Genomic DNA, 20,949 nt, shown 5'->3' on the forward strand with positions numbered 1-20,949 from the left:
CAGGCCCAATACTGAGGACAACATGGAGGGGCTGGGCCCAGGGTAGGAAATGCTGCTGATGCCTCCCATCGAGAGAGCCCCCGGCTGCACCACAGGGGCCAGGATCTGCCTGTGTCCCCTCTGTGCCCTCACCCTTGGTAGGTCCTTCCTTTTCCTGCCCTCTCTCCCTTCTGGAGTCACTGACCTTCAACTGGAATGCAAGGGAGGCACCCTGGGGCCTTTGGCCTTGGAAACCAGTCCACAGATTAGGGTGTCCTTGGAGGATTCTTGCCAAGAGGCTCTGAGGACCCTGGGAGGCTTGGGGGAGGGCCCAGGGACAGCCTGGTCCCAGATATTCTCTGAAGGATAGGGGTGAGATCAGAGGTCCTTCCGGAAAATGAAAAGGAGGCGGACAGAAGCCATTCTGGGTAGCAGAATAGCCAGCTCTCTCCATCTCCACCCAGGGGGCAGCAGAGTGGTTGGGATGACGTTTCCAGGAAACCTTAGGTGAGTGTGGCTGAGCCTGCGGCAGGGCAGGAGCTTGCTAGAGCTGAGCTTGGAGGTAATAGAGGGAAGGCAGCTTGCCAGTGCCTTGGGGAGGAGAGTCCAGAGGCAAACAAAGCAGGATGGAGGCGGGGCTCTGAGATCCAGAAGGCAGGCTGAGGCAGGGGCTGTAGGGGGCTTGCTGGTTGGAGGGAGGTGGGAGGCAGGTAGTTCTGGCTTGGAAGCGACCACCTAGGAAGGACCTTTCCTGAGTGGGGGTCCTGGGGAGGGCGTGCTGGCCCTGAGGGTTTGTGGCTTAGGGGGAAAAGGGGGAGAGAAGTGGCTTCTCCCCAGCTGGCAGGAGAGTGGCCAGGACACAGCTGGCCTCAGGGATGCTTGGCTGGGTCCCAGGGTGGCTGGGTGGGTACAGAGAGGAGGAGGTGAGAACAGGCCTCCCGTAGGGGTGCTGAGTGCAGCTCCTTGGGATGTGGGGACACACAGGTGGTGGGGGGCGCTGAACTGACAAGCTGCTTGCGCCGAGTGCTGGAGAGGAGGCCCTCCGTGCCGGCAGAAGGACAGGACCCCGGGGAGACAGACACACCTGTCAATGCGGCCCTGCTGCTGGACTGAGGTGGATGGAGAGCTGGCCCTGACCCTCCACCCTCCTGTGCTCTGGTGTGTGGGCATCTAGGTCACGGACATCGGGGCTCTGGACACCTGGGGCCTGGTACCTCTGGGCCTAAGGCAATCTCATCTGTCTAGTTAGTCCAGGCAGCGCTGTGGTTTGGTGGAGGTGACATGTCTCCTGTGCCAGACCCAGTGGGCTGGGCTGGGTCTATTCACACAGGATTGGCTGAGGATGTTTGTGTGGTGGGCATTGGGGGCAGCAGAGATTAGGTCTGCAGAAAAAGCAGAAAACATTATGAAACAAATTGACAGTAATTTGGAGCAAATGTCTGATGCTGAGGCTCAGATGGGGGGCCCTCCCCAATCTGAGGGAGGCCTCACATTCCCACCACGCCCCACACTACCCTGCAGCAGCCAAGCATCGTCCCATACACCACTATCACCCCACACGGCAAGCCCTGGGCTAGGGGATGGAGACCAGCCTCCTGCTCCACCTAGTCACCCCCACGGGATGCAGGAATGATCCCTGAGCCCCAGTGCCCAAGTGTGACTTGGTGCTCCCAGGCCCCAGGGGGCATCTTGTCAGGGCCCAGGACGGTGGCCCCACCTTGCTTCTGGATTCCCGGGGCTGTCCTTCACTTTGCCCAAAGTGGAGGGGACCGTGCCACCCCACCCGGCCTACTCAGGCCTGCTCTCCAGCTGACCCAGGCTCTGTGTGCATGCGTCTGGGGGCTTCCAAGGCCGGATGTGAGATCCAAGGGGACCCAGGAGAGTCGGGGCAGCTTGTGGCACCGGTGGCCTGGTGAGGGAGCTGGCCGAGAGCTGTGGCACACACTCACGCATTTTAAAAGGAGACAGGAAGTGGTATCTGCCTCCACGCCACTTCATTTTATTAGAAAGAAAGAGGAGAAAGACAAACCGTGGCTTCTGCAAGGGCCACACAGGTGGCAGGAGGCAGCTGGGGGAAGGGGGATACAGACTGCTCACTGAAAGTAGCCCCCCTGATGATGCTGGCTCCCACCCCTCACAGGGTGGCCCAAGCGTGCGATGAGCACCAATGAGTCCACCGGCCTCAGGCCAGGTCGCCACGCTTACTGTCTACCTGCCGCCCCGGGTTTTGGGACTAAAGCCCAGGGGTCTTTGGGGGTGAGTCTTGCCTGCCCTTACCTTCCTGGCATAGTTCTGGTTGAAACCTGACTTGTCATGAGATCTCTTTAAGCCACCACATACCCTCAGTGAAGGCTCTGCTGTAGCCATGGGGCCTGTCAAATAGTGGTTTTGGGGTGCTGCTGACCTCTTCAGGGACCTGCCTCTGACCTCTCACCTCCAGGTCTACCCAGGGGTCAGTTTGCCCCTGGTGTCCAGCTCTCTCCTGTCACCACCTCAGACAGACCTTGGTGTACTTTGCCCTGTCTCTTTGGAGCCTACCTACAGGGACCCCAGAAGCCACAGGTCCGGGTGTGTGTGTGAGCGGTTGGAGGCAGTCACAGTGGGAAAGAGCTGGAGGGGGCCACAGCCCAGCCCAGCCTAAGCAGTGGAGGCTTGCAGCTCCCTCCCTGCCACCCCCGCCCTCCCCAGGTGGCACACCCATGGGCAAAAAGGGACTGCTCTCCTGGACTGCTGGGAGGAGGAAGGAGGCAGAGACGAGGGGGAAGAATCAGACTTGATGTCCTTCCCTGGGCTGGGCCTGGATTCTGGCTCCCATTCCAGGGACTGTCTGCTCCCGGGTAAGGGATGGGCTCAGGCCACGGCAGTGGGTGGCAACCCAGAGACCCCAGTGGGGCCCAGGGAAAGAGACGGGCTGAGGACCTGGAAAAAACACTCTCACTGAGAACACAAACAGGGCTCACCCTCTGCCAGATGTTCCTGGAAAACGTTTAGGACCTGTATCAACATATGAAATTCCTATCAAACTTTCATTAATCGGAGCCCTTTGCTGTCAGTCCCCACCTGATCCCTCTGGACGTTCCTGGGAGGGGCCTGAGCCTGGGTTACTGGGAGGGCTTGAGGTAGGGCAGGGCTGCCGCTGTCCCACAGTCAAGGCCAGGTTGGCTGCGGCTCCCCCGGCTGCAGCAGCCAGAACCAGGCCCGCTGAGTGACCGAGACCGGAGATGGAGTAACTGTCGTGCTTCCGTGGGTCATGAGCCCACACTTCCCATGCTCAGAGCAGCTCCTCTCCCACCCACCCAACCCAGGACTGCTGTCAGCTGCTTCCAGAGGTTCTGGACTTTGCACAGTGGGGATGCTTTAATGGAGTAGGAGACTCACAAAGAACCAAAAGCCCCACTTAGGACACTTAGGAGCTGAGAGCTGGGCTGGCTCCACAGTTAGGGAGAGGGAGACTTAGGCAGGACTTCTGGAGGGAGGAGGTCCTCAGGAGGGAGTTTCTGGGGAAGGGCTTCCTGGGGAGAAGGGTCCCGTGGGGGCTCTAGTCAGCCCCTCCTCTCTAGGACTAAGCCACTGGGACCCCTCAGACCTGGCTATCCACCGGTCTCCACCCCACTTCTTCCCATCCTGCACATGATCCCTCCCTTTCCAGGCCATCACAGGATGGAAGTTCTATCCTGTTCCTGGAGGGAGAGGGGCTGGGCTCATTTTGTCCTAGGAGAGCATCCCAGAGATCTTCATGGGGTGGGAGGAGATGGGAACCAATGCTGTTATTCCACACGGAAAGATTGGCTGCTTTCTCTTTTTTTTTTAGTTAACTTATTTTTTATTGAAGGATAATTGCTTTACAGAATTTTGCTGTTTTTGAAGACTGTTTTCTTAAAGACTGTATGTATGTATGTATGTATGTATGTATGTGTTTTTGCCAGCTCTGGCCAGGGCCAGGGAGATTGTGTTGCAGGAGAACAGCCCCCGCCCCATCAGGGTCACCCCAGCTGACTCAGAGCTCTCTGAGATGGAGACGGAGGGAAGGAACACTGTGTGGTCCCCTTAGGTTCTGTCCTGGCCCCAGCCTCCAAGTTCCTGAGGCTGGGTCTGTTTTGGGCATTAAGGTAAGTGGAGAGTTGCAGCGGATGGGGAGCATGGGGCGGGTGCAGTGCTGTTTTTGTGATCGGCAGGGCCTGTGTGTGCCTGGGCCCCTGGGGAGGAGAAGCCTGAGAGAGTCCCTCTCACTGAGACCTTGCTGGGTGGGGTGGGGGCACAGAGCAGCCCACATTCCCTTAACCCCCACAGTGCCTCTCCCTACCTGGGTCTTTTCTTCTGCTATGGGGGATGTGGACCAGGCAGAAAGGTAGAGTGCAGCCAGGATTCAAGTTGGGGGCTGGGAGTTATTCAACTGATGCCCCGCTCCCCCCTCCACATCCCTGCTTTGGGAGTTCCTGAGACTCAGTGGTCAGTGAGACCTTGGACTGTGGATTAGAGGGCCGGCCTGACCAGGACAGAGCTGGGGGTGCAGGACTTAAACTGGGCGTTTAAGTTTGAACTTAAGAAGTTCAAAGAAGTTCTGGGACAGTTAAGGGTAGAAGACTCCCCTGCCCCCCGCCCCCCCGCACCCTGCAAACTCCACACACACAGGGGTGGTCGGGGAGTACAGACACAGCATGCTGGTGAAGGGCTCCTGTTGCCCTTTCCACCCATTTCTTTGGGATCAAAGTCTTTCCTCTCACCCTTCTGAAGGCCACAGTAGGGTGTCAGTCCCCAGCACTTATTAAGCACTGACAGTAGGCAGCACCCCAGCAACGATGACCAGGAGGAAGGAGAGTCCTGGTGAGAGAGGTCCTTGCGTGGACCGGTGGGGTCCAAGCCAGCATCCTGGTCTGCATTCCACCTTGTTACTCATTTACAGACGGGGAGAGGGTGCATGCCTTGGGGTGTACAGGCGTTTTTCTGGGACAGACTCCTTCAGCGTAAGGGCTGGCAGGACAGCACACCCACAGCAGCAGGCACTGTGCCTGCGGTCTGCACAGAGACTTACATTAAACTTAAATCTGCAGCTCCAGGCCCACCCTGCTCACAGCAACCTCATCCTCTTTGTCCAACATCCCTGGAGCAGGGAGAGCCCGAAACGGAAGGAACCAGGGGAAGACCAGGTGGTGGGGAGGCTCCCAGAGCGTCAGGGAGAGATGAGGGGCTTTGGGATACGGAGAGTCCGCAGAAGAGGGAGGGGTGGGGCAAGGGGAGGGGCTTGCGGGGAGTCCTGGGAAGGGGGCCGGGCCAGGAGACCCAGTTTCAGAGGCGGGGGGGAGGGAGGGGGCGTCCCAAGAAGGGATGGGGCGGAGGATCCCGCAAGCCTGGCGGCAATCCCAGCCGCATCGGTGGTCACAGCAGCTGGCCAGGGGCGGGAGTGGGGCTGGCCGCCAGGGTTCAGATGTTCTCTGCGGTACACTGGGATGTGGTGTAGGGGTGGGGCCAAGGACAGTGCCGACCGCCAGCTCAGCCCAGAGCTGCAGACAGGGGCCCTTTGCCTCACAGATCAGGAGGTCCTGGAGACCCTGGGAGGGGAGGGGCTTGCCTGGGACTGGGAGGGCGTGTTCCAGACCCCAAACCCAGCGTCCTGCTTAATCCAGACGGAAAGGGATCCCTCGTTATCGTTATCGGGGCTGCCGTCCCACACTTCAGATCCTGCCTGGGTGCCGGGAGAACCGGAGACCTTGGTCACTTTCAGGAACTTCAGCTGAACTGGCCTGAGGAACCATCCACTCAGAAGTGATGGGCCCTGCAGGAGATCCAAGTGACCCTTGTCCCAGGAGGGAACTGCCATCCTAGACCGGAAGCACAACCAAAGGGACAGACTGGGGTCTAGGCTGGCTCTCTATGACCCTCCTGTCCCCAGCCAGGGGCAGGAGCAGGCCTGGCCTGGACATTTGTCTCACTGAGTAGGCAGGGAGGGGGGGATGCCTCCCTGTGAAGTGAAAGGCTTGGTCCTGAGCTTGACGGAGCACAGCCTTCTCCCTGACCCAGGTACAGCTGGCCTTCCTAACCCTTGGGCCTGACGGAGGGTCTTCTCAGGCTGTTCTGTGAAGAGGGCTTCTGCTGGACCAGAGGAGACCTTTCTGCTTTTGTCTCCTGCTCTGTCCCCACGCTTTCTTGTCCATCTGTGCAATGGCCCTCCCCAAAGGACACACCTGCCCCAGGGACCTTCCAAACTCTGCCTGGTGCGGACAGGGTCCTCGGCGGACAGGGTCTGGGGAGGGGCCCCAGACGTGGACACTGGCTTTGAACACTGTTCGTAACGCTGAACGTGCTATGGTCTTTCTCACAGGTAAGGATGCCACTTCAGAGAGGATCAAGTAGTTCGTTACACCCAGGTCCTGACAAAACCAGCTTCAGGCTCCCTCTGGGTCCTCTCACCTGTGAGGTACAGGGAGGTGGCTGGCAGAGCCACGGCTGTGAGAATGCAGGTGTGTGCAGGTGTGGGGAGAGAGCAAATCTGCCAAGTTGGCGTGTTCAGGCTCTCGCCACATGTTTTGTAAATAATGACTATGTGACAGCTGAGCTCATTTGTAGCACTGCGCATGCGGGTCACGGGGTACTCGCTCCGTCACGGCCTACTTTGTGCTGTAGAGATATGTGAACTCCACCTAGAAAGTGGTGGCACTCTACTGCTTCAGCACAGCTATGTCCATTGGGTCAACCAGGAGAAGAGAGACTATAGCGTGTCTGCAGCTATGGCTACTGCGTCAGCCAGGAGAGAATGAATGTGTCTGCAATTCCTAGGGCTCCTCAAGTCTCCTTCCAGCCTCTTAGCTCAGGCCTTGCCTACCCTGGGTTCAGCAAGCAGTGCATACAGTGTGAACAGCAAGACAATTGGAGTCACGAGCAGGATCAGCAATACAGCAGGTAAGGCTGGCATGTGGGGCTGTGTTACCCCTCAAGCTAAATGCTGAGACACCAGCTAGGTCTTGGGGTGGGGGGTGGAGGGGCTATCTGACTCTGGGGATTTAAGGGCCTGAGAGCCTTCTGTTGAGCTGTGAGAATTTCTGACGAGCACAAGTCTTGTTGACCCCTGCCCTGACCCACCCTTGACACTCCTGTGAGGGATTCAGAACCTGGAGGGGAATGAGGAGTCAGCAGGTCTCACCACCCCATGACTCAAGTGCTCTGCACATGTCCCCATCAGACAGAGAGACAAACAGAGGTTCAGAGGCCGAGCTACCAGCCTGGGCTACAGTGGAGGTGGTGCTGGATAGTGAGGCAAGGCTGGCCTTGGATGCCCTCCCTCTCCTCCCACCTCATAATCCCCCCTGACCCCACTCCTCTGTCAGCATCGCATGCAGCCTTGCAGAGGAGACTTTAGCCTGCAGTTCTCCTACCCCATCAGTGCAAGGGAAGCCTGCATTTGTCCTGGCATCTGCATGGGTGTTAAACACTTAGACACTATGTGTCCCGCTGGAATTGGACAAGCTTCTGGCCACACCCGAGTGGCCCACCCACCCACAGCTTGGTACCCCTGAGCTGGTCTAGAACCCAGAACTTTCCCAGTGGCTGTAACTGGAAGGTGTGAGGATGGTGGCCAAGTAGTATTCTGCCTGCAGTGTGCCCAGGACCCTCATCCTGCTCAGGAAGTGTGAGCAGGACACAAGACTACCTGGCCCCCGGTTTGTCTGGTTTCACTTTTTGGGGTTGGTATGTCTCATGAGGACTCAGATCCTTGATTTTGCTGGATCTGAGTGGAAGAGGTAGCCTAACTTAGCCATCAGGGACCAGACAGTCCTGGAGAGACCTGTGTCGCTCCACTTTGAGACTGAGGCCAGGCCCTCCACCCATGCTGTCCCAGCAGCTCCCAACCCTGAGTTGGCCCCTGACCTCCGACCTCTCCAATCTGGACCTGGGCAGCCTCTGCTTCCCCTAGTCCCTAGACACCGCACAGGGACGGGAGCTTGTTCCGATGACCCTCCTCCCTGCCCCATTCTGTCTTCTGACCCCCTACTCCATACTACCCCTGATCCCCCTCCTCTCTCTTCTTTTCTTCCTCTCTCTGTTTCTTCCTTCCTCCCTTTCCCCTCTCCTCACCATTTTTCTCCTGCCATTCTTTTTTCTTCTGCCCCGCCTCCCTCCTTCCTCACCTCCCTCTTCCTCCCTTCTCCTCTTGTCCTATTTTCTGTGCCCTTCTCTTGCCCTGGCCCAGGGCCTAGGACCCTCTTGCATGGTTGAGGGCTCAGACAACAGAGTCCCTCACCCTCACTGTGGAGTGCCCCCACCGACCCTAAGTCTTACTGCACACCTACACGTGGGGTGCACAGATGCCTGCTGCAGAGAAGCAAGTTGATGTGGGAGACTCGGGGGATGTCCCTCATCCCAGCATGCCCAGGCACGGGAGGATAGCTCACTCTCGGCCCAGACTCTCATGTCCCTTGGAGACTGGGGATAAATCAACTTCCATGGCTCATCCTTGAGTAGCCTTCAGAATCTTTGGCTAATGTTAGAAACTACTTTATATACAGTATGTTTTGAAAATGTCCAGGAAAAGGGATGTTTGTCAGTGTTTAAAGGCCACGTGACAAGCCTCTGCTTCATGAGCCTCTATTTCTCCCCACGGCTGAGCCCGCCCCAGGATCTGACAGCGGCGCTGCCTCCCTGAGGGGCGTGGCCACCCACCCAGGGCCCCCACTGACAGGTGTCCTGCCCTCTCTCCTGGACGCAGGCCTGCCAGACCACCTCCAGCTTCAGCACTGGGAAGGGCCAGGAGTGCACACTGGCTCCGCCCACTTTGGCCCCGCCCACACCATGGAAGCGCCCGGCCCCAAGCCTAGTCCTGTCGGCAATTCAGAGAGAGCCCGCCCACCAGGGCCCCATCCTTGACCTGGCCCCTCCCCAGCCTGGCCAGCCCGCAGAGAGCCCTGTAGACTCACTGCAAACTCCCTGGAAGCAGGAGTGGATGTTGTGAGCACCAGCTGTGGGTGAGGACGGAGCTGCTGTACATGGCAGGTACGGGGGTCCACTTACTGCCTCGGTGACCTGGTCTTGAGTCTGTGGGGCACACAAGTGCTGATGTTGGGGCGCACATGGGGTAGGGGAGGCGTTTTTCGTAAGCATGCAGCATTCATGAATGTCCGCCTTATAAAGAGACCTCAGCGTCCTAGGCCCCTTGGGTCTTCAGAGACCTGTGTGCGTCTGCTCTCACTGGGATTGGCAAGGAGGCCGAGGGGATGACAGGCGGACAGGCTGCACCTGCTCCTCGTACACTTGCTTGTCGAGCCCGTCGGAGCCTCCAGGACGGCTGCCCGTCGCCTGGGGACTCCTAGGCTGGGGTGGGTGGGTAAGATGGACAGGATGCGGAAATACCAAGCTCACCAGCAGGCAGCCAGCAGACGAGGAGCAGGGGCCCAAGAGAGGCTCACACCCAGGAGGACGGTGCCGCGGCCACGGGGGAAGGTCCCTGAGGGGCCCCTGCTCCTGGGAAGGCTCCGGCCGTGCGTCCTAACCGTCTTGGCCGTGTGCGTGATTTATGACATGATTTTGTGATATGCAGGTTTTGCACGTTTTGATTCCTGGCTACATTTTTTTTGTGATGGTTGTAGCTGCTGCTGTAAATAGTGTTTCTCTAGTATTTTCTGTTTGCTCCTGTATAAAATCCAAATGACTTCTTATATGGTCTCAAATCCATGCACCTTACTAAATTTCTTTAGAAACTCTCCAAAGACATAGGGACTGAAAAAATTATCTTGTGATATTACCTTCTGATTGAATTGTTTTGCAGAGACCTTGGCCTATATGACACATGGTGTTGGAAATTGTTTCTTATGGCTTAAGAGATGGGGAATTTTTATGGAGGCTGCCAGCACCTGGGAAGTTTTGCTGCTGCTGCTGCAGCAAGAGGGCATCTGCTCCCCGGGCAAGCTTACGTGATGCCTTTTCCATCAGTATTGGTCTTCTCTGCTATGAGTTCTCTCAGAGTCAGATATTCCTTTTTCTTGGACATCTGGCCAATATTTGCCTGATATATCTCTCCCTGTGTTCTTGCTTTCAACTTCTCTGCATTCCATTGTTATATTGTTTTGCCTGAAAACAGCATAGAACTGGGAGTTATAGTTTTTTGTTTTAACCCAATATGATCCTGTCTTTTAGATGTTAAGAACGGCCCAGTATTTACGTGACTATTGATATATCTGGATTTGTTTCTTTCAATTTGTCTTCATTTCCACTTTAATTAGTTCTTTTCTACTTTCTTGCCTTAATGGAGATTTTTGTTTTAATACTCCCTCCCACCTTTATTGATTTTTCTCTATACAGGCTTGAAATTTATACATGCTGATTCTAGTCCTTCGGTGCTGCCTCTTGAGCTGTTTAACCTGACTATTAAGTTAACAGACTTAAATATTTGATTACCTCCAAGGCAATAAAAGTACATTAGAATGTTTTAGCTCCAATCATAGTTTTTCCAACTTAGTATTACTGAGTGTTTTAGTTCTTTAACCTCACAAATTAGATGTTGTTTTATTGTCTTATGGACAGAGGTTATTTGGATTCATCCACATATTACTGTTGCGTTTGTTGATCATTTCTTCTTGCACACTGGACTGTCCTTCCAGGATTATTTTCCTTCTTCTCAAAGCACATACTTGAATTCCTTGAGAGCCAACTCTGGTGTTAAATTCCCTCCATTTCCCTGAAGTCATTTTATTTTCCCTTTGTCCTTGAGGAGTAGATTTGCTCAATACACAATTCTGTGTTTGCATTAATTTTCTTTCAAAACTTTGTAGCTCTTATTCTCATGAGCTGAATCTATTGCTGCAAAACCAATTACGTCAAAACTTAGCTGTGCCACGTCGTGGTAGGTCGCTTCAGTCGTGTCCAACTCTGTATGACGCTATGGACCAGGCTTCTCTGTTCACGGGATTCTCTAGGCAAGAATACTGCAGTGGGTGGCCATGCCCTCCTCTAGGGGATCTTCCTGACCCAGGAATCGAACCCGAGTCTCTTATGTCTCCTGCATTGGCAGGCCGGGGTCTTTACCACTAGCACCATCTGGGAAGCCCTAAAACTTAGTTGCTTAACACAAAAATAATTTTCCATGGTTTCTGTAGATCAGGAATCTGGGAGTAGCTTAGCTGTTCTGTTCTGCCTTAAGATCTGTTGTGAAGTTGGATATTGTTTGAAGGCCTGGAGATCTGCTAGAAGCATGGCTATTGGTTAAAGGCCTCAGTTTCTCTCCATAAGAACCTCTCCATAGGTCTTCTAAGTGTTCTCCTTCCAGGGTGGTTGACTTTCTCCAGAAGTTGCAGTCCAAGAGACTGAGGTGGAAGTACGAATGCTCTTCAAGTTTTAGCTTTGGAAGTCGCACATCATCACTTCCTCAATATCCTTTTGGTCACAGAGCCAACCCTATTCAGTGTGGCTGCTGCAGGCAAAGTCGCTTCAGTCACTGTGACTCTTTGCAACCCTATGGGTCATAGCTCTCCAGGCTCCTCTGTCCATGGGATTCTCCAGGCAAGAATACTGGAGTGGGTTGCCATTTCCTCCTCCAGGGGATCTTCCCGACCCAGGGATGGAACCCGAATCTTTTACATCTCCTGCATTACTGGTGGGTTCATTACCCTAGTGCCGCCTGGGAAGCCATTCAGTGTGGGAGAGGCTACAGAAAGGCACAAGTGAAGTGAGGGCTCAGTTCAGTTCAGTCACTCAGTCGTGTCCGACTCTTTGCGACCCCATGAATTGCAGCACGCCAGGCCTCCCTGTTCATCACCAACTCCCAGAGTTCACTCAAACTCGTGTCCACTGAGTCAGTGATGCCATCCAGCCATCTCATCCTCTCTCGTCCCCTTCTCCTCCTGCCCCCAATCCCTCCCAGCATCAGAGTCTTTTCCAATGAGTCAACTCTTCGCATGAGGTGGCCAAAGTACTGGAGTTTCAGCTTTAGCATCATTCCTTCCAAAGAACACCCAGGGCTGATCTCCTTCAGAATGGACTGGTTGGATCTCCTTGCAGTCCAAGGGACTCTCAAGAGTCTTCTCCAACACCACAGTTCAAAAGCATCAGTTCTTCGGCGCTCAGCTGTCTTCACAGATTCCCAAATAAATCCTTAATCACTTTCTCTTAAGAGATTCCAGGTAGACACAGATTAGATCCTCCCACTGTATCCCCTTGTGCCGCTTAATCTCTTTTTTGTGTGTTTTCCACCTTCTCTTCTCTGCTGCATTCTGGGTAAATTCACTGAATATGCCTTCTGCTTCCTGACTTCTCTCTTCAATTGCGTTTAATCTGCTGCTGAACCCAGCTACTGTGTGCACATTTCTTTAAAATTTCAGTGATTATATTTAACTTTTTAGAAGTTACATTAAAATATTCTTTTTAATATAAATTTATTTATTTTAATTGAAGGTTAATTACTTTACAATATTGTATTGGTTTTGCCATACATCAACATGAATCCGCCACAGGTTTACACGTGTTCCCCATCCTGAACCTCCCCTCACCTCCCTCCCTGTACTGTTAATTCCTGAAGGTTTGCTTTTATACTGTGCAATTGCATCCTTTATTTTTCATTTAAAAAAAACATTTCACTTGAAAAAATAACATCCGTACAGAAAATTTCACAAAACGAGATTGTACAGCTGAAAGTTATCATAAAATAAATGCCTTTATGGTGAGAACATCACCCAGATCAAGAAATAGAATGCATCTTGCAGCCCAAAAGTATCCTTATGCTTCTAATAAGTCTCTCTTTCTTCCTCCTTGTAACTTTCTGTAGGCAACCACTATTCCAACTTTATAATTTTATTTGCTTTTTTAAACACCTACATTCTTAAACACCATAGTTTTATGCCTGTTTTCTGAACTTCATGTAACTGGAACTACACAGTACATGTTTTGTTGTGTTCAGCTTCTTTTATCCAATATTAGAGCTGTGAGAGTCATGCGTATTGTTGCTTGTTGTAATTTATTTTCATTGCTGCATCGTATTCTATTGTGTGAATACACCACTCTTAAAAATACCTTTTTCTGTTGCTGAATGTGTTTTTTTCCCTGTTTGGGTCGACTGTGAATAATGAGGCTATGTTTTGCCAAATGTTTTACTTTCATTTCAGGTTCAAAGGATTCATTAACCAAAAAAACAACTCATTACAAACAAACAATTTCAATATTTAATATCCAATCATGTAACTTAATTTTAGTATACAGTCATTAAAAGAAAAGAGAAATAGAATCAATAGAGAAGAGTAATAGCACATACATCACCGAATTGGGCAGATCAACACCCAGACTTAAACAGCATGCTGGGAGTTGTGTGTGTGTGTGTGTGTGTGTGCACGTGTGCATGTGCTCAGTCAGTCGTGTCTGACTCTTTTGTGACCCCATGGACTATAGGCTGCCAGGCTTCTCTTTCCATGGAATTTTCCAGACAAGAATACTGGAATTGGTTGTCATTTCCTTCTCCAAGGGATCATCCTGAACCAGGGACCCAACCCACATCTCTTGTGTCTCCTGCAATGGCAGGCAGATTTTTACCACTGTGCCTCATGGGAAATCCAGCACGCTGGGAAGTCCCTCAGTAACAGCACTCTGGAGTCCTGATTGGGAGAAGGCCCTGGGTAGTGTGTCCACTCCATGGGTGAGACTTCAAATTGCAGTGCTGGGGGCTCCCACTTATAATCCCAAGCTGCAAACTGACACCAGTAGTTTGTGTGCAAAAGTGCAGCTCTGGTTTTACTAACATTTTACAAGGCTGTCTGTTTTTATGTTGTGAGTCATATGATTTTGCTAAACCCTGGGTGCAGTTGGCCAGACCTCCAGGGGCTCAAGAATGCCAAGACCCACACCTGAATAGGTGTGCTTGTGCGCAGACATGGAATCCGGGCAATGTCCACACAGGCCAGAAGCAAGATCAGAGGTCTGCTCTTCTGCTTCTGAAGCCTGAACAAGACTTTCTCCATTTTAATTTCCCTAACCGGCCATGAACATAATTTATTTGTATTTCTTGTTGTACGTGTGCATGCATTTCTTTGGGGGTATTAACCTAAAAATGGATTGCTGAGTCAAAGGATGGAGGCATATTCAACTTTAGCAGATAGTGCCAAACAATTGAACCAATTTAAATTTTTTCTAGAGTGCACAAGAATTTTCATTGTTCCACGTGGCTAGTTTTTTTTTTTTTTAATATTAGGTATTGTGGTGGATATGGAGTTGTATCTCATTATTAGCTTGTATTTCCCTTATGAGTAATGAATTGGTTATTTAAATATCCTCTTTCAAGAAGTGTCTATTCAAGTATTACCCATTTCTCTATTGGGTTATCTTTTTCTTGATTTTTTGGAAGCTCTTCATATTTGTCAGTTTTGTGAGTAATATTTTCTTAAACTTGATGGTCTCTCACTGATTCAATGTGTGGGTGCTCAGTTGCATCCAACTCTTTTCAGCCTCGTGGACTGTAGCCTGCCAGGCTCCTCTGTCCATGGGCCTTCCCAGGCAAGAATACTGGAGTGGACTGCATTTCCTTCTCCAGGGGATCTTCCCAACCCAGGGATTGAGTCTCTTGTGTCTCCTGCACTGGCAGGTAGATTCTTTACCACTGGGCCACCTGAGAAGTCCTGGGCCACCTGAAGAGTGTCTTCTGATGTCTTCAGTAGCGTCTTCTGATGAAAAGAACATTTTAATTACAATGTTCAAAATTTCATATTTTCCCTCATGGTTAATGCTTTGTGTGTGTGCATGTGGGTGTGTGTGCTTAGTCACTCAGATGTGTCTAACTCTTTGTGACCCCATGGACTGTATCCTGCCAGATTCCTCTGTCCATGGGATTTCCTAGCCAAGTATACTGGAGTGGGTTGCCATTCCCTTCTCCAGGGGATCTTCCTGGCCCAGGGATTGACCTCGGGTCTCCTGCATTGCAGGCAGATCTTCACTGTCTGAGCCACCAGAGAAGCAGTAGTAGTATAGGAGGAGGAGAAAGCTAAGCCAGGATATGTTCTGCACTGAAGCCCAGAGAGAAGTCCTTGTACGAGAACTGGTGGCAGAGTTGCTGCAACCTTAAGACAAAGGGCTGGCCATCCTGGTCAGATCCTCCATGGTCCCAGGCTCAGGTCAGCCTTGCAATGGGGGTGGTGCTAGCTTCCCAGACCAGGCACTCCCACTTGGACAAGGATAACCCTCTTGAGAAGAGCAGCTGTTAACTGCTCCAGCCAACACTCACAGCAGCTGGCTGTGGGCACACCAGCTGCTACAGAGGATCTGGGAGAAAACCAAGGGAATCTACCACATCCTCACTGCTCTTATTAAATCCGCTCTATCTGGCTAGCTTCCTTGAGATTTTGTTGGTCACACGTTCTTAGGAAATGTTGAAAAGGACAGTTAGTGGGATACACCATGCTCCTGCTGCTGCAGTAGGTCCTAAGCCTGATGATACTCCTCATCCTCACCCTCCCCATTCGATGTCCTACTGACATTTGCTGGCCTTTGTGGTTTGCCTGGGGGCAAGGGATAACTCAGATTCTCATCCTTAAAGAGTATGAGACACTCCTCAGGCTATAGTGACTTCATTTGCCACTTACAATCACAACTAGGCATTTGAAGAGCAAAGGACACCCCTGGGGATTGCCTGGGTCTAAAACATATTCTTTCTGACCCTGCCTCCATTATGTAGCCCCAGCCCAACTCCTCAGGATGACCAAGGTTCATTAGCCCTGTCAGCAGAGGTACTCAATTTGGTGGACGCTATCACTTGAAATCTAGTGGGACTCTTACTGCACTCCCTGGTAGAATTCTCTTTTTTCAAAACCTAAGATCTCTGCACCATAGAGCAGACATTGATTTAAAGTACATGCCACATGTAAAAGAGTCGGTGGGAATTTGCTGTATGGCTCTGGGAACTCAAACTGGGGCTCTATGACAACCTAGAGATGAGGGATGGGGTAGGAGGTGGGAGGGAGTTTCAAGAGGGAGGGGACATATGTACACCAGTGGCTGATTCATGTTGATGAATGGCAGAGACCAATACAATGTTGTAAAACATTATACATATATATATAATTATATATATATATATACACATTATACATATATACATATACATTATATATATACATATATATACAACATTATATATATAATGTAAAAAATTATCCTTCAATTAAAAAAATAAATTTTAAAAAATAAAGTACATGCCACATTCTGAGACATAATGCCCCGTCCTTGCAGAGTTTTTACATCTAAGCTGGTACCTCATCTGTATCTTTTGGAGGCCAGTCAAAGACAGCTTCTGACTGGTGGGAGAGGTGGTGGGTTCTTTGGTCATGTTTTAAAGGGGACACTTTGGTGAGAGTCTGTGGGATCCTGTGGAGGTAAATCAGACATTGGTGAGCTGAGATTTGTGTTGGCTGAACCACTGCAAGTTGGAAAGGCAAAGTCAGTCCCGGTCAGAATGAAACCTGTCCAGCTGCGGGCAGTGTGGGCCTGAGTTGGCTGGCTGGTTTCTTTAGGAGGTTGTGCAGGGTCTCAGCTTTGGTCTCCCGCTGGCCTCCATGAGCTCCCTGCCCAGCACTTGATGGTGGTTGACTCTTCTGCAGTGGCTGCGCTCAGGTGGCTTCAGCATGTGACAAAAAACTCACAGTTTTGTGCCCTCTCCCCAGAACTCCTGCTTCCTACACTCCCAATTTGCTCCTTACCTAACTTAACCATTTGCTGCTCATATTTAGCTGGATTTCCTGCTGCCTCCATGGGTCCCTTATACTTTTATCTTGGGCCGCAAGGTAGATGGTCTTAGGAGGAGGTCCATGCATTAGGAGGTACCCATCACCACTGTTTTCAGGGTTTTCTCTGGGTGCAGCAGCCAACCCATCTTGATTTTCCCTTCTTTGTCAGCTAGTCTTAAGGGCCCCCAGCAGGCCAGGAGGGCTGAGGAAATGCTTCTGTATGACAGCCGGACATGGCTTAAAGAACCCAGTTAACTGTTCTTTCAGCTTACTGCCCCCTCTGGACCTGCCTGATGGTGATTAGCAGGGCCCATCTAACCTTATGACTTGGAGGGCTGGCAGTACTCAGCTTGTCATAGACAGTCCCGGCCACGTGGCCACTCAGATTCCATGGTCGGATGCTTGCTTTCTGCCAGTGTCTGGTGCGTGTCAGGAACTGCAAAATCGGTGGATGGGAAGAGTGTGCCCTGAACCTCCCAATTGGAGCTGATCAGATGTTCCTCACAGTGTCTTTCTGCACCTCATACCTCTCTGGTGCCATGGGATCTGGTGAGCTCCATGATCCAATTGGTAAGCCTGGTCATACTACAGCTGGGACCTGACATAAAACCATTTCCTGTCTGGGCTTCATGTGGTGTAGTCTCCCCAAGTGCAGAGCGTGCTGCCTCCAACAACCAGAGGGACATTGTGTTTCCTTCTTGGTGGGAGGAGGTGTGAGGTGCAGTGTTTTACCCTTCAGTTTGGAAGAGAAACACCAGTAAGTCCCAGTGGGGCCTTATATCCCATTCCAATGGGGAAAGTGTCTGAATCTCTTTAGGATTTACTGCCTGCCCCACCCCTGCAGAGTGTCTTTCCAAGGATCCAATATGCTTGGCTTTAGGGAACTTGAAGAGTGACCACCAGCTGGACATGGAGAAGAACCTGACTTGTTATTGGTCCCTGTACACTCCTTCTCCACAGGGAAGGCTGCATGGCACTTCAGGTCTCTAGCTGTCAGAGCGAACTTGGACCCTGTGTTCCACATCCTTGAAAGATCTGGGTGTTCTCCTTTTCCCAAGATATAACTACTCTGTAAATGGTCATACATCCTGTTGGGAAAGACTGGAGGAGTCACTACTGTACACGCTTGTCAAAGTATGCAAGGGCCTTCATAGGACACACGTTCTGGGTCTGAACACTAGCTTAGACCTGGAAGCAAGGGCAGAGATTAAGCTTTCCACTGGGATAGCTGCCTCATCCTTCTTCTCATTCTGATTTTTTTTTTTTTTTTTTTTTTGGTGTGTAAGCTATCTATAGTGCCTCAGAAACACCAAGTTCTTACCAAGTTCATCTCCATAGACACTTGAGGGTCAGAGCCCCTAGGCTGCCATTCTGACCTTGCTGCCCATGATGGTACTTGTTCATCCTGCTTCTGATAGTCATGCATTGCCCTGACCTCCTTTTCCCAGGGCCCAACATCCCCATGGTTACCAGAGACCCCAGTTTGGGAACAGAATCTCCTACATTTGGCTCTGCCCACAGAGGAGGGGGCTTTCTGGGTGGCTTTAGTGGTAAAGAATCCACCTGCCAGTGCAGGAGACATAAAAGACATGGGTTCGATCCCTGGGTTAAGATCTCCTGGAGGAGGGTATGGCAACCTACTCCAGTGTTCTTGCCTGGAGAACCCCATGGACAGAGGAGCCTGGCGGGCTACAGTCCACGGGGTCACAAAGAGCTGGACACAAGTACAGTAATTTAGCACGCACACATGTGTGCCACAGTGGAGAGCTCTCTGGGACACACCCTAGGCCCTTGATACATGCCCTGTTTTCGAAGTCCTCCTGTAGAATGTGGCAGCTAGTGGTTTCTCATTTCATATAACTGACATATTCTAGCATGCCCACTTCTCTAAAAAGGACATTGGAATTTTGATGGGCATTTCATTTAATCTGTAGATCACTTTGGGTAGTTTTGGATTCTCCTGGGAATATTTTCTTAATAAGCTGCCTGTGCAACAATTCTCATCTCAGGGTCTACTCCTGGGGAGACTGGCCTAAAACAAGCTATTTCACTGATTTTATTTATTTTTATTGAGGTAGAATTCACATAACATAAAATTAACCAGTAACCATTTTGAAGTGTACAATTAGTGGCATTAATGGCAACCCACTCTAGTACTCTTGCCTGGAAAATCTCATGGGCAGAGGAGCCTGGTAGGCTGCAGTCCATGGGGTCGCTAAGAGTCAGACACGACTGAGCGACTTCACTTTCACTTTTCACTTTCATGCATTGGAGAAGGAAATGGCAACCCACTCCAGTGTTCTTGCCTGGAGAATCCCAGGGACTGGGGGGCCTGGTGGGCTGCCGTCTATGGGGTCACACAGAGTCGGACATGACTGAAGTGACTTAGCAGCAGCTTAGCAGCAGTACATGCATACAAACTACATCCTTTATACATTTGTGTGCCCATTATAATAGATTTATAATTACTGTTTTATGCACATGTCTTTTCAATCACATAGGAAAATAAGAGGAGTCACAGCTGTAAGCCAGTAATGATGGCCTCTATGTTCACCTGTGCGGTTACAATGGACAGTACCCTTGTTTCCTGCACAGCCTCAAACGACTGTCCAGCGTCCTTCCGTTGTGACTTCAAGTGGAGCATTTCTTATAGGCCAAGTCTACTCATAACAGACTTCCTCACCTTTCGCTAATCTGGGAATATCTTTTTTCCTTCACTTTGAAGGATAATTTTGCCTCTATGGAATATTTTGTTGACACTATTGGTATTTAAATTTCAGTGACTATGTATGTTTAATTCCCCAAATTATATTTTCTGCCATCTGTGTTTACTTCAGAATATCCTGTCCTTGCAGCCTAGGTTGCTTCTCCATCCTCTTATCTCTCTGAATATATTAAATATACTAATGAAAGTCCTTCTAGGAACTGCTCTATTAAAAATTTCTATTGGAGTATAGTTGACTTACGATGTTGCGCTAGTTTCAGCTGCATAGCAAAATCAATCAGTTACATGTACATATGCATTTACACACATCCACTGTGTTTTAGACTCTTTTCTCATATAGGCCATTATAGGATACTGAGTAGAGTTCCCTGTGCTGTAGAGTAGGTCCTTCAGTTCAGTTCAGTTCAGTCCAGTCGCTCAGTCATGTCCGACTCTTTGCGACCCCATGAATTGCAGCACGCCAGGCCTCCCTGTCCATCACCAACTCCCGGAGTTCACCCAGACTCACGTCCATTGAGTCGTTGATGCCATCCAGCCATCTCATCCTCTGTCATCCCCTTCTCCTCCTGCCCCCAATCCCTCCCAGCATCAGAGTCTTTTCCAATGAGCCAACTCTTCGCATGAGGTGGCCAAAGTACTGGAGTTTCAGCTTGAGCATCATTCCTTCCAAAGAACACCCAGGGCTGATCTCCTTCAGAATGGACTGGTTGGATCTCCTTGCAGTCCAAAGGAGTAGGTCCTTACTAGCTATATATTTTATATATAGTAGTATGTATGTATATCAATCCCAGTCTCCCAATTTACCCGTCCCCCCACCCCCTGGTAATCATAACTTTGTATTTTACATCTGTAACTCTATTTCTGTTTTATAGGCAAGTTAATTTGTAGTCTTTTAAATATTTTACATATAAGTGATATGATATTTGTCTTTCTATGTCTGACCTCACTTAGTGTAACAATCTCTAGTGCGTGCCATGGGTGTGTGCTAAGTTGTTTCAGTCGTGTCCAACTCTGTGCAACCCTATGGACTGTATGTAGCCCGCCAGGCTCCTCTGTCCATGGGATTCTCCAGGCAAGAATACTGGAGTGGGCTGCCATGTCCTCCTCCAGGAGATCTTCCCGACCCAGGGTTCGAACCCATATCTCTAATATCTCCTGCGTTTGCAGGTGGGTTCTTGACCACTAGCGCCACCTGGGAAGGCCCTAGGCCCATTCATGTTGCTGCAAATGGTGTTATTTTTGAATTTTTATTGCTGAGTAATATTCCATTGTATATACATACCGTATCTTCTTTATCCAAGGAATCGGTCTATTATTCCTTTTCTTTCAACCTAAGTTCTGTTAGATTTACCTTCTTTATGCTATTTCCCAACTGATTTTTGTTTGCATACATATCAAGTTTGTTTTTCTTATTATGTCTGTCTCTGTGTGTTGAATAGTAAAGAGTGGTTTCCACCTATACTCTAGCTACCATCTCGAGGCAGAGGGTTCTCCAAGCTCATTCCTCTGCTCTCCCAGGAAGCCACGGTCTGAGTTGCTTAGACGCCCGCCCATCTTGGT

The 20,949-nt window shown here is 50.7% G+C and overlaps 1 long non-coding RNA gene across 3 annotated transcripts in view; it reads left to right on the forward strand.

Annotated features, from left to right (window-relative positions):
- Positions 1-357: 357 nt before the first annotated feature.
- LOC139184022 (uncharacterized) overlaps positions 358-20,949 on the forward strand; it is an 82,581-nt gene continuing 61,989 nt past the window's right edge. For 2 of the 3 annotated variants that reach the window (XR_011567439.1, XR_011567438.1), the window contains exons 1-2: positions 5,338-6,876; positions 8,681-8,964. This is a non-coding gene — a long non-coding RNA (uncharacterized lncRNA). Of the gene's footprint in view, positions 487-5,337; positions 6,877-8,680; positions 8,965-20,949 lie in introns of those variants that run through there. The other variant, XR_011567437.1, reaches the window with a different exon arrangement.

The sequence above is a fragment of the Bos indicus genome, chromosome 7, assembly GCF_029378745.1.
Source record: "Bos indicus isolate NIAB-ARS_2022 breed Sahiwal x Tharparkar chromosome 7, NIAB-ARS_B.indTharparkar_mat_pri_1.0, whole genome shotgun sequence".
NCBI lineage: Eukaryota > Metazoa > Chordata > Mammalia > Artiodactyla > Bovidae > Bos > Bos indicus.